Raw genomic sequence first — 10,677 nt, 5'->3', positions numbered from 1 at the left:
TTGATGTTGCTTCCATTGGGCAGTTCTATTCCTTCGGTTTTTGTTATTTTCCCTCTGTTCATTATTAATGCAGCACACTTGTCTAGTCCAAACTCCATTGCTATATCGCTACTGAATATACGGAGAGTGTTTAGCAGTGATTCGATTTCTGACTGGGACTTTCCATACAACTTCAGATCGTACATGTACAGCAGATGGTTGATTTTACTTGATGTTTTAGATGTTTGGTATCCGAGGCCTGTTTTGTTTAGTATTTGTGAAAGCGGAGTTATGGTGATTACAAACAACAGAGAGGATAGTGAGTCCCCTTGGAAAATACCTCTTCTAATGCTAACCTGTCCAAGTGTCTCGCCATTGATTGTTAACGGTGTACTCCACATGTTCATTGCTTTTTTAATAAATATCTGAATGTTTTTGCTGACACCAGTTGTTTCTAAACATTTTAGTATCCATGTGTGAGGCAATGAGTCGAAGGCTTTCTTGTAGTCAATCCATGCAACACTTAGATTTGTTTTTCTTTCTCTTGCAATTGGATGGGATTATTATTATTATTATTGATAATAATGATAATAAAGGTGAACAGCTGCTGGCTTAGTAATGCATTAGAGGACAGTAAACAGCAAACTGGCATAAAAGACTCTGCCCTGAAAACGTAGTTAAAGGATAGGAAAGCACTCTCCTAGGTGCTAGATCACCAAAAAGGCCTGCAGGGGAGAGGGAGAAATGTAAAACCACTCAGGTTACTAATGCTGACAGCTTTGTTGCCACAGGCAGGAAAAGTTGAACTAAACATCAGAATCCAAAAGTGTTTTGAAATTGTCAGCTTTATTAATTTATAGTGAATGACAATGTCGATTTTTCAAAAGGGTTTGAAAAATGGAACAGCAGCCACACAATTTACTGATCCAGTACGGGTTCAAAAGCACCTGCAAAGGGTTATGTTTACATATGTTAAAGTAATAGTGGCCAACCTGAAACTCACCTGCCCTGGACGATAACTCTCATCAGTCCCGTTCACAACAGCTGGAAAGCCTCAGGCTGGCCACTCAGTGTTAACCTATTTAAATACATTTAATATAGCACTTTTCATCAACAATATAATGTACATCCATGACCATTCTTTTTCTAGCCACGAAATCAGACTATTCACAAACACACATCGTTGCTTTTCTAGCTTTTATCCCAGTGAAAACATACAAAATACATTTAGAGCCATGGAGTCAGATCAGCATCCTCCTCACTGCTTTCAATACAAAAGGTACACTTTATTTCCTTTGCTTTCCTCTCCTGGGGCACACGCTCTGAAGAACTGGCTTTTAAAGTTTTGCAACCATTTTAAAATTGTTTGCCTTTTGGAGGGGCAGGATTATAAGAAGGTGAAAGACAAGTGTATAAAACTAATAAGTGTGCTGCTACACACACACACACACACACACACATATAAAGGCAGGCAGCCCAAAATATTAGAAAGGACGGATCCTCTTTAAGATTCAGAGGCTTGTGGGTGGGTGTGTTTTGAGGGACCCAATTGCTCCTTACACCCACCTTTGTTAATTACACACTTTTCTCAACTGGAGTGTATTGCTTGTCAATGTTGATGTGGCCCTCTCCATATCTAGACGTGAAATACAGTACACCACTATTTTTCTTTCAGAAAGCAAACATCTGGAATAAAGCTCACCCCCGCCCCACACAAATGCAGTGAAAGGTGGCAAACCAGGGATAAATTATAGTGTGGAGAGCAAAAAATAGCAGCACAAGATACTTTGTAGAGAGCTGGTCTTCCGAGTTATAGACACAAAATATTCATAATCTAATACCAGCTCCATGACTCAGTGCTCTTATATCCATAGGGGTCCACCCAACAATTACCAAGCTACTTCTGGGGTGAAAGCAGAATGCCAGCTACACCCAGACTGCACAGCAGGGGCAAGCCTGCCATGAGGCCAAGTAAAGCCACTACCTCAGGCAGCAGATTTGGGGTTAGAGGCTGATTAATTGTCAGCAATTTTCAGTTATCCTCCCTTGGTTTCTCTGAATGAAAGCAGTGGGTGGGGAAGTACCATAGGCTGGCCCCGCCATCCATTGATTTCACAATTAGTCCCTACCAGTCATGTAGATGAGGAGAGAGGACCAGTACACACACATATATGAAGCAGTACAGCAGATCTGCTGAATATAAAGCCATGGGGATGTAAACCATTAAAAAACTAACAAACCAAAGATCCCAGGTCACCACAAGAATTGCAAAGGGGAGATAACTGGTTGTTTAAAAATGGATACATTGATGATTCTAGGTTTCATGTCCTTTGTAAAAATGCATAAGAAAGCTAGAATCTCTGAAACATGCAGGGAAAAAACAGTCTTTTACAAAGTCAGGTTGTATTTGCTTTTATTATCACACTGCTATGGCATTAAGAAAAAACTTGGTCTATAAGCAGGAATATTAAAAACACATTATGGGGTGTCTGAAGTAATGAACATACACATTTCAAAAAAGGAATTTGTTTAACAATTTTTTTTACATATGTAAAGAACTAGAAATTCAATAATCAACTCATAATGACATATTTACACTTCTGTAAAACATATTGTGATGATAAACTGTATATTAAATGTATTTTTATCTTTAAGCATCTTGTTTTTTTAAAATGTTCAAAGTATATAAACATACAACCCTGTGACACACACCCACACCCCAGAACCCAGGTCATGCACAAAATGCAAGGCTTTCAGACACCACACTTTTTAATGTGGAACAACAGTTTTATTTTTAATCATAGCACCAAGAAGTGTAATCACAATTGTCTATGGAAAAGCACCATCACTTTTCAGAGTGCTGATCTTTGAAAATGATAATTTCCCCATCACACATTACTATTATTCCCAATGAACTAATGAGATTTTAAAAGATCCTTAAATGTTTGACATAACTGCTATACAAGTCTTTAAAAAAAAATGTAGGTTTTTAACAATTTTTGCATAGCACACTTTAACAGCTATTTGATTAGAGGCTATTGCTCCAAACCCGGACACAACATGCTCTCAAGTACACACACCATCTTTTGAGAACACCTACTGGGCAGGGCTGGTTTAACCTCTAGACCAGGCCTTCAAAACATAAGGCCCGGGGCCAGATTAGGCCCTCAGGGACTTTTTTGCAGACCCACTGATTGGCATAACTTGCAGCAACAGTAACCCAGGGCCACTCTTTGAGTTAGTTCCCTCCTCTTCATCTTTGCATCCTCTGTCCTCTCTGAAACTGCCTTACAGCACCATTTTATGCATGTTTACTTGCAAATATTCCCACAGGGCTTCCAGTCATGCTTACTCCTAAGTAAGCATGACTAGGATTGCAACATGAAATCGACAGCAATTTAGAGAAAGGAGAGAATTTTTGCATTTGCTTGGGGCTGGCATTCTTTTAAAAGGAAATAGGAACATAGGAAGCTGCCATATACTGAGTCAGACCATAGGTCCATCTAGCTCAGTATTGTCTACCCAGACTGGCAGTGGCTTCTCCAAGGTTGCAGGCAGGAATCTCTCTCAGCCCTATCCTGGAGATGCCAGGGAAGGAACTTGGAACCTAGATGCTCTTCCCAGAGCGGCTCCATCCCCTAAGGGGAATATCTTTCAGTGCTTGCACATCAACTCCCATTCATATGCCACCAGGGCAGACCCTGCTTAGCTAAGGGGACCAGTGACGCTTACTACCACAAGACCAGCTCTCCTCTCCCACTAGGTGGGACGGATGCCACAAGATGCCCCAGTGACTGAGCAAGGACAGGCTCTATTTTCTGGCCACAATCCTTAGTTAAAATTATGGGTCCCTTGCCAAAGGGGAAAAGACCCACAACTAATTAATAATTGCTTTCATCAATATATTTTTAATAATTAATTTTGATGCAATAATGTGCTGAAAATTTATGTTGACCCCTGAACACCATCATGGTTGGTTCCAACCCAACGGGACATTTGAATTGTGCACCCCTGCTCTAGACTAAGGTGGCTGTAGCCTTCGGCCCTCCAATTCTTAGCCCCCCCCATTAGCCATAAGATCCACAGAACCTTCATCCAGCTCTGTCGTCGGGGGTGGGAACATGCTGCTGTGCTCCCACATCCCTTTGCACATAGGGATCTGCTTTCACCACACACAACTCTACTATTCATCCCCCTCCTCCTGAGCTGGTCAGTTTTGCTCAGTAGGGGGTGAACTCCACTGTTCCTGACCTGGAAGAAGGTCCGGAGAGAGCAGTACTCTACCATGAGACAGCTACATTTGACCATTGCTACCAAACCCCAGCATGCTCCTTCTATAGTGTGAAACTTAGGGAGAAGTCGGCAAACGAGAGCCAAGCGTTCTCAGTCGATAACCCCAAATCTTAGAAGAACCAAGGAAGTTACATCTCTCTTTACTTGTACCACAGAGCCCACCTGGAGTATGACCCATCCAGCTTCCACAGCAAAACCTAACCCCTCAGTGGACAGCATCTGAAATGTCTTCTCTCTTTGTGGAATGAAGAAGACCAGACACTTTTTCCAAAGTGATGCTGTTTCGACTCCTTTGAGATGGGTCCATAGGATAGTCTTAAATCCGATTTTTTTCAAATTCATGTTTATTTTGATTACAGCTTTGGAAAGTAATGCAGCTTGTGTGACTCCATGTACGTCTATGAAAATTCCTCAAGTACCAGGGTATGGAATCAAGTCCTAAGCAGTTGCTAGTCGCACTTTGTAGACAGCCAGTAAAGTGATTTTTGTATGAAGTTTCCTCCCAATTGAGAAGGTGGGGGGCAGCACATTTCAGCATCTACTATGGGCTCTACTGAATAAACTTGGCATGAAATCGGTCTAGCTTGGGCCAACTTCATACCATGGCAGTTCCTTTTATGGGCACACTGCAAAGTACTGCAGAGATGTCCATCTCAAGGCCTCCAGACAGTCCACAATATATCAGCCATCTGTTCCCATCTGACAGGTGGCTGATAAACACCCCCTCTTTGCAGCACAACAAAGGGGTACAAAATGAAGAGAGGCATTACCAAGAAACCGACTTGAATGGGTGGAGAAATAACTAAAGAGCTTCTCCCACTGCATACGGAACCTCTCTGATCTCTGTAAAATCAAGGCAGAGGCAAAAACTTGGCTAAAATATGCATCTTCCCTAAATGTCAGCATTATTTTTAGTCCCTGCATAGCACATGACAAATGAATACATCTCATCATCCTTCAAGCCTTTCACTTTAAAAGACAACAAAAAGCTTAAAAAAGGGGTGGGTGGGGAGTGCTAGCTAGGAGCTGTTCACTTTCCAGTACAGAAGCCGCGGCTATGCCAGCAATGCTGGGACACTTCAGACAGCATTTATAGCTTACAATGCCAAAGGAATTTTCTGCTAAGGGAAACTTACTGGGTGATAGGACAAGCACTGCATGGGATAATGAGCACCCCTTTCAGTACTTTGTTTCTGTGGTATGGTGACAGGGCCTTTATAAGGGGCCATGGCTCAGTGGTAGAACAGCTGCTTCGCATGCAGAAGGTCCTTGAACCACCACTGCCAGTCAATGCAGACAATATTGATCTAGATGGACCAATGGCTTGACTCTGTATTAAGCAGCTTCCTATGTTGCCTATTTGCAAGGTGGACAGGCGATCTATCTGCAGGGGGCTAGTAGGCAGGTCAGGGGTGCTATGATGGGTAGAAAGGGAATCTTTGGAATGAACACTGAATTTGCCTACTTTGGAAACTCTTATTTGAGGATCAATGACTTAATCACCGTAAATGCATTTTAGGTAACATTTGAAAGCAGCAACTTATGTGCATTGCTCTTGTCTGTAGAAATGAACCCCTGTATCATGCATTACCTAAAGCCACAATCCAGAGAATGATATTACTAGCCCTGTGTACCTTTTGACCTTTCTTTGTGCATCCTATTTATTTATTATTTCTCTGTTCTAAAAGTTTCACTTTGGAAACTTTTGTTGAAAAATGGTATATACATATTATTTATTGCTGTGGTTTATCAAATAGCAGCCTTCATACTCCCCTAGGGAGACAGTTCTGAAATTCATGTGGTTCAAAATCATGTAACAGAAGTTTGCCCAAACTTGGAAGTTACCAATAGTATTTATTTATTTTCCCCGAAACTATGTGACTATGAAAGCCGTAACTTCAGCTGGCTACACTGATGGTCCTAAATATTCTCAAAACCAAAGTTCTCAAAGCTGTCATTTCTGTCCCCTCGAGATTCCTATCATTAGCTTACATAATTTTCTGAGTTTTGATTTCCATTTAAATTTTGATAAAAACTTTCAAGCTAATTCTCTAAGGTGTGCTGTGGGAAATCCAGCATCAAATCTCTTGTCTTATTCTCCCCAATTAACTTGCCCCCTGCACCATTTCAAAACCACACACTTTTATTAGACTTGCAATGGAAAGGGTCAGGTATGGCGGTTTTCTGACGTGAACATAGGAAGCTGCCACCATAGGTCCATCTAGCTCAGTACTGTCTACCCAGACTGGCAGCGGCTTCTCCATGGTTGCAGGCAGGAATCTCTCTCAGCCCTATCTTGGAGATGCCAGAGAGAGAACTTGGAACCTTCTGCTCTTCCCAGACCAGCTCCATCCCCTAAGGGGAATATCTTACAGTGCTCACACTTCTAGTCTCCCTTTCATATGCAACCAGGGCAGACCCTGCTTAGCTAAGGGAACAAGTCATGCTTACTACCACAAGACCAGCTTTCCTCTAGTGGATCTAAGAAGGTGGGTCTTAGTGGGTCTAAGAACATGGGAAGTGGGACACCAGTTTCAGGAAATGGTGTGGGGAGAAGCATTATAGTAAGTATATCCTGCTCTTCCTCCAAGGAGCCCAGAGTGGTCTGAATGGTTATGTTTATCCTACAACAATCCTGTGAGGTAGGTTTGACTGACAGTGACTGGCCCAGAGCCATCCAGTGAGTTTCATGGCCAAATGGAGACTTGAACTCAAATCTCCCTGGTCCTAGTCCAACACTCTAACTATTACGGTGGGTGCATCTCTAATTGGATAAGGAAAACACTCCTTCCTCTCTCCCAGGGCTGCTGTTGTGATCAAAATCAGGGTCACTCTTGTTTTAAAGTGAACAAAAAATAAAAGGAAAAGAAACCTTTGGGAGGACACAGTCCTCCCACATAATGTCTGTTTTAGTCCTAAGATTTCCCTCCAGCAGGGACTTGCAATACATTCTTATAAGTTATGTAAGATCTTATTATGGGGCCAAACAAGCCTGGAATTGTTTGTCCACGTAAGACAAAATCCAACAATGCTTTATCTTTACTCTGAGCCAATCCAGCTCCTGTGAAGCAAGAAATCTTGAACTATATTGCTACAGACTGGGGTGCTCTTTGCTTAGCATTTTAAAGGAATCAACTACAGACACCTGAAGAGATTCTGACAGCTAAAACTCCATTTGTAATAAGGGCACAGGATGGTTGTTTCAACAGCTAACAAGCCATGAGTAAGCACAGGAGTATCTAAATCAGTTACAGGTGAAGCTCGGAAAATTAGAATATTGTGCAAAAGTCCATTAATTTCAGTAATGCAAATTAAAAGGTGAAACTGATATATGAGACAGACGCATTACATGCAAAGCGAGATAAGTCAAGCCTTAATTTGTTATAATTGTGATGATCATGGCGTACAGCTCATGAAAACCCCAAATCCACAATCCCAGAAAATTAGAATATTACATGGAACCAAGAAGACAAGGATTGTAGAATAGAACAATATCGGACCTCTGAAAAGTATACAGTGTACTGTGCTTGATTGGCCAGCAAACTCGCCTGACTTGACCCCATAGAGAATCTATGGGGCATTGCCGAGAGAAGGATGAGAGACATGAGACCAAACAATGCAGAATTGCTGAAGGCCGCTAATGAAGCATCCTGGTCTTCCATAATACCTCATCAGTGCCACAGGCTGATAGCATCCATGCCACACTGCATTGAGGCAGTAATTGCTGCAAAAGGGGCCCAAACCAAGTACTGAATACATATGCACGCTTATACTTTTCAGAGGTCCGATATTGTTCTATTCTACAATCCTTGTCTTCTTGGTTCCATGTAATATTCTAATTTTCTGAGATTGTGGATTTGGGGTTTTCATGAGCTGTACGCGATGATCATCACAATTATAACAAATTAAGGCTTGACTTATCTCGCTTTGCATGTAATGCGTCTGTCTCATATATCAGTTTCACCTTTTAATTTGCATTACTAAAATTAATGGACTTTTGCACGATATTCTAATTTTCTGAGTTTCACCTGTATATGATTTATTATTAATATACTGCTCTATATAAAATCTCGGTGTGGTCTACAATTAAAACCTTAAATCATAGAAAACAAATTAAAATTAGCAAACATTTTAGCATCATAGTAGAAATGCCAAAGGAAGGAAGATGCAAGCTTGAAACAACTGGGCATTATTTTAGGCTTGCTAGTGAGGTGCCCTCTATACCTCTGCCTGCACTCACTCCCCTGTGCTAGGTATTTCTGAAGAGAAACATTCCCCTGAGTGAACTCACGGTAAAAACTTGTGTTCATCAAGAACATCAAAGCCAGTGTCTTGAGAGCATGTTAGGCTAGTATTTTAGGGCAACAGCCAATTGGAAATGTCCTGGTGCAATCCTCTTATAATGAAGCAGAGCTGGGGATTCCAGTTGATTTGCACCCTTAGTCTTTACTCTCCAGCCAACTGAGAGTAATTAACAATGGTTTTTCAAAGATTCCACCCAACCAGGGTATAAACAGTGCTGAGGGTTTGGAACCAGGGGATGTCGCAATTCAGCATTTTGCCTTCCTTGCTAGTCTTGTAAGTAGGATATTTGCTACAATGTGTATACATATTATATTTATCCTGCCCTTCCTCCAAGGAGCTAAGGGCAGCATACAAAGCGCTCTCTCTGCTTTTATCCTCACAACCATCCTGTGAGGTAGGTTACTGAGAGATAATCATCCCAGTCCTAGTCTGTCTAACCACTCTGCCACACTGGCTCCTAGATTAAAACATAAGTGCAAGTAAGTCAGTTGTTTTCTCTTGACATGCTAACTAAATGTTTGCTATCCATTTTCCAGATTTTCAACAAAAAGTACTAAAGACAATGTAGTGTGCAGTTCTACATACAGACCATAAAATGTATGAACAAAGAAGTTGATGTGGATGTAGATATGTGAATTAATTTCTTCTAGTGATGCAGAATGCAGTTTCCTCATAAACAACCCACAAACCAGTTAAACTGGATTATTTAGATTATTGCCAGATTTCAATGAAACCAATTTTGTAGGTGTGGTTAGGATAGTAATCTTAACACCTTAATACCTTAAACTTGAACAAATTTAAACATATTTAGGATTGAGCATACTTAATGGAAACTTGTCAAATTGAACTCGCTTGAGGTTTGTTTCCAAGCAAGTCTGCAATCCTACACATGCTTACCAGGAAATAAATTCCACGGATTTCAATTTATCTGTGCTTTGTCAAAAGCAGCATTATATCTATTAATTAGAACGGATCCAGAGCCTAATTAAGAGGATTTCCAGTGGTGGTTCCAGGAAGCAATCCTACACACACTTGGAAGTAAGTTCTGTTGAAATCAATGGGGTTCTTAAGTAAATGTATTTTGGATTAAGGTTGTAAGTTTGTTTAAATTGAAGAGGCCATACTATTTATTTAGAATATATATATACAGCTCTGTCAAGAAAATTCTCAAAATAGTGTACAAAAGCATAAGACAGATAATAAAATCAATTTTAGAACAACTCAATAATGACTAAAAACAACAGATCAGCAGGGCAAAATCTCAGATCAACCACACTGAAGGAAGAAAGGGGAAAAAAACACCTCTCAACTTGTGAATCTCTACACAGCTCTGGGGTTGCAAAAATACAGGCTCAATCTCTTACAGAGCTAAACTGGCTTCCACAAAAGATGGAACTCAAAGCAAGGCCTTGTAGCGGATGTGAAAAGTGGGAGTGGGAAAGGATATTGCTGCCCAAACCAACAAAAAAGTTTAACAAAAGCCAAACTGAGACTAAAGAAAACCTTGACATAAAAATAGGACTAGAGAAGCACATCCCTGCAGATCCATACTAACTGAATAACATTATTAGTTTATTACAGTGCTGCAGTGTTCCCTCTAACAGGGATTCCCAGATGTTGTTGACTACAACTCCCATATTTCCCAAGCAAAAGCCATAGATTCTGGGAGTTGTAGTCAACAACATCTGGGAATCCCTGTTAGAGGGAACACTGCAGTGCTGCATTTTATACAATGTACCAGAACGCAAATGTGTTGGAAAGCTTCAATAAACTTGATTATTTTGCCTAATGTAGATATTACTCATTCCTGAAGGTTTAAATTAGCTATACTTCGGTATTTTCAAAATGTTATTTAGAAACCCTAAGGTAAGAAGTTAAACATTTTAATATCATTAAAAATATCATCTCTATTTTTAAGGTGACATCTTGAGCCCAGCAAAGTCAGCTGCTGACAAGTGCATTACTATCAGTATGTGACAAGTTAAAAACAAAACAATTTAAAAACTCCAGAGGTTATATTCAGATTGTTTATTGTCAAGGGTATGACAAGCACTCCGCCATACTGTGTCAACATGCACCCAATTCCACATCAACTGCTCA

The sequence above is a fragment of the Hemicordylus capensis genome, chromosome 3 (assembly GCF_027244095.1).
Source record: "Hemicordylus capensis ecotype Gifberg chromosome 3, rHemCap1.1.pri, whole genome shotgun sequence".
Lineage (NCBI taxonomy): Eukaryota > Metazoa > Chordata > Lepidosauria > Squamata > Cordylidae > Hemicordylus > Hemicordylus capensis.
This window is presented reverse-complemented; position numbering follows the sequence as displayed.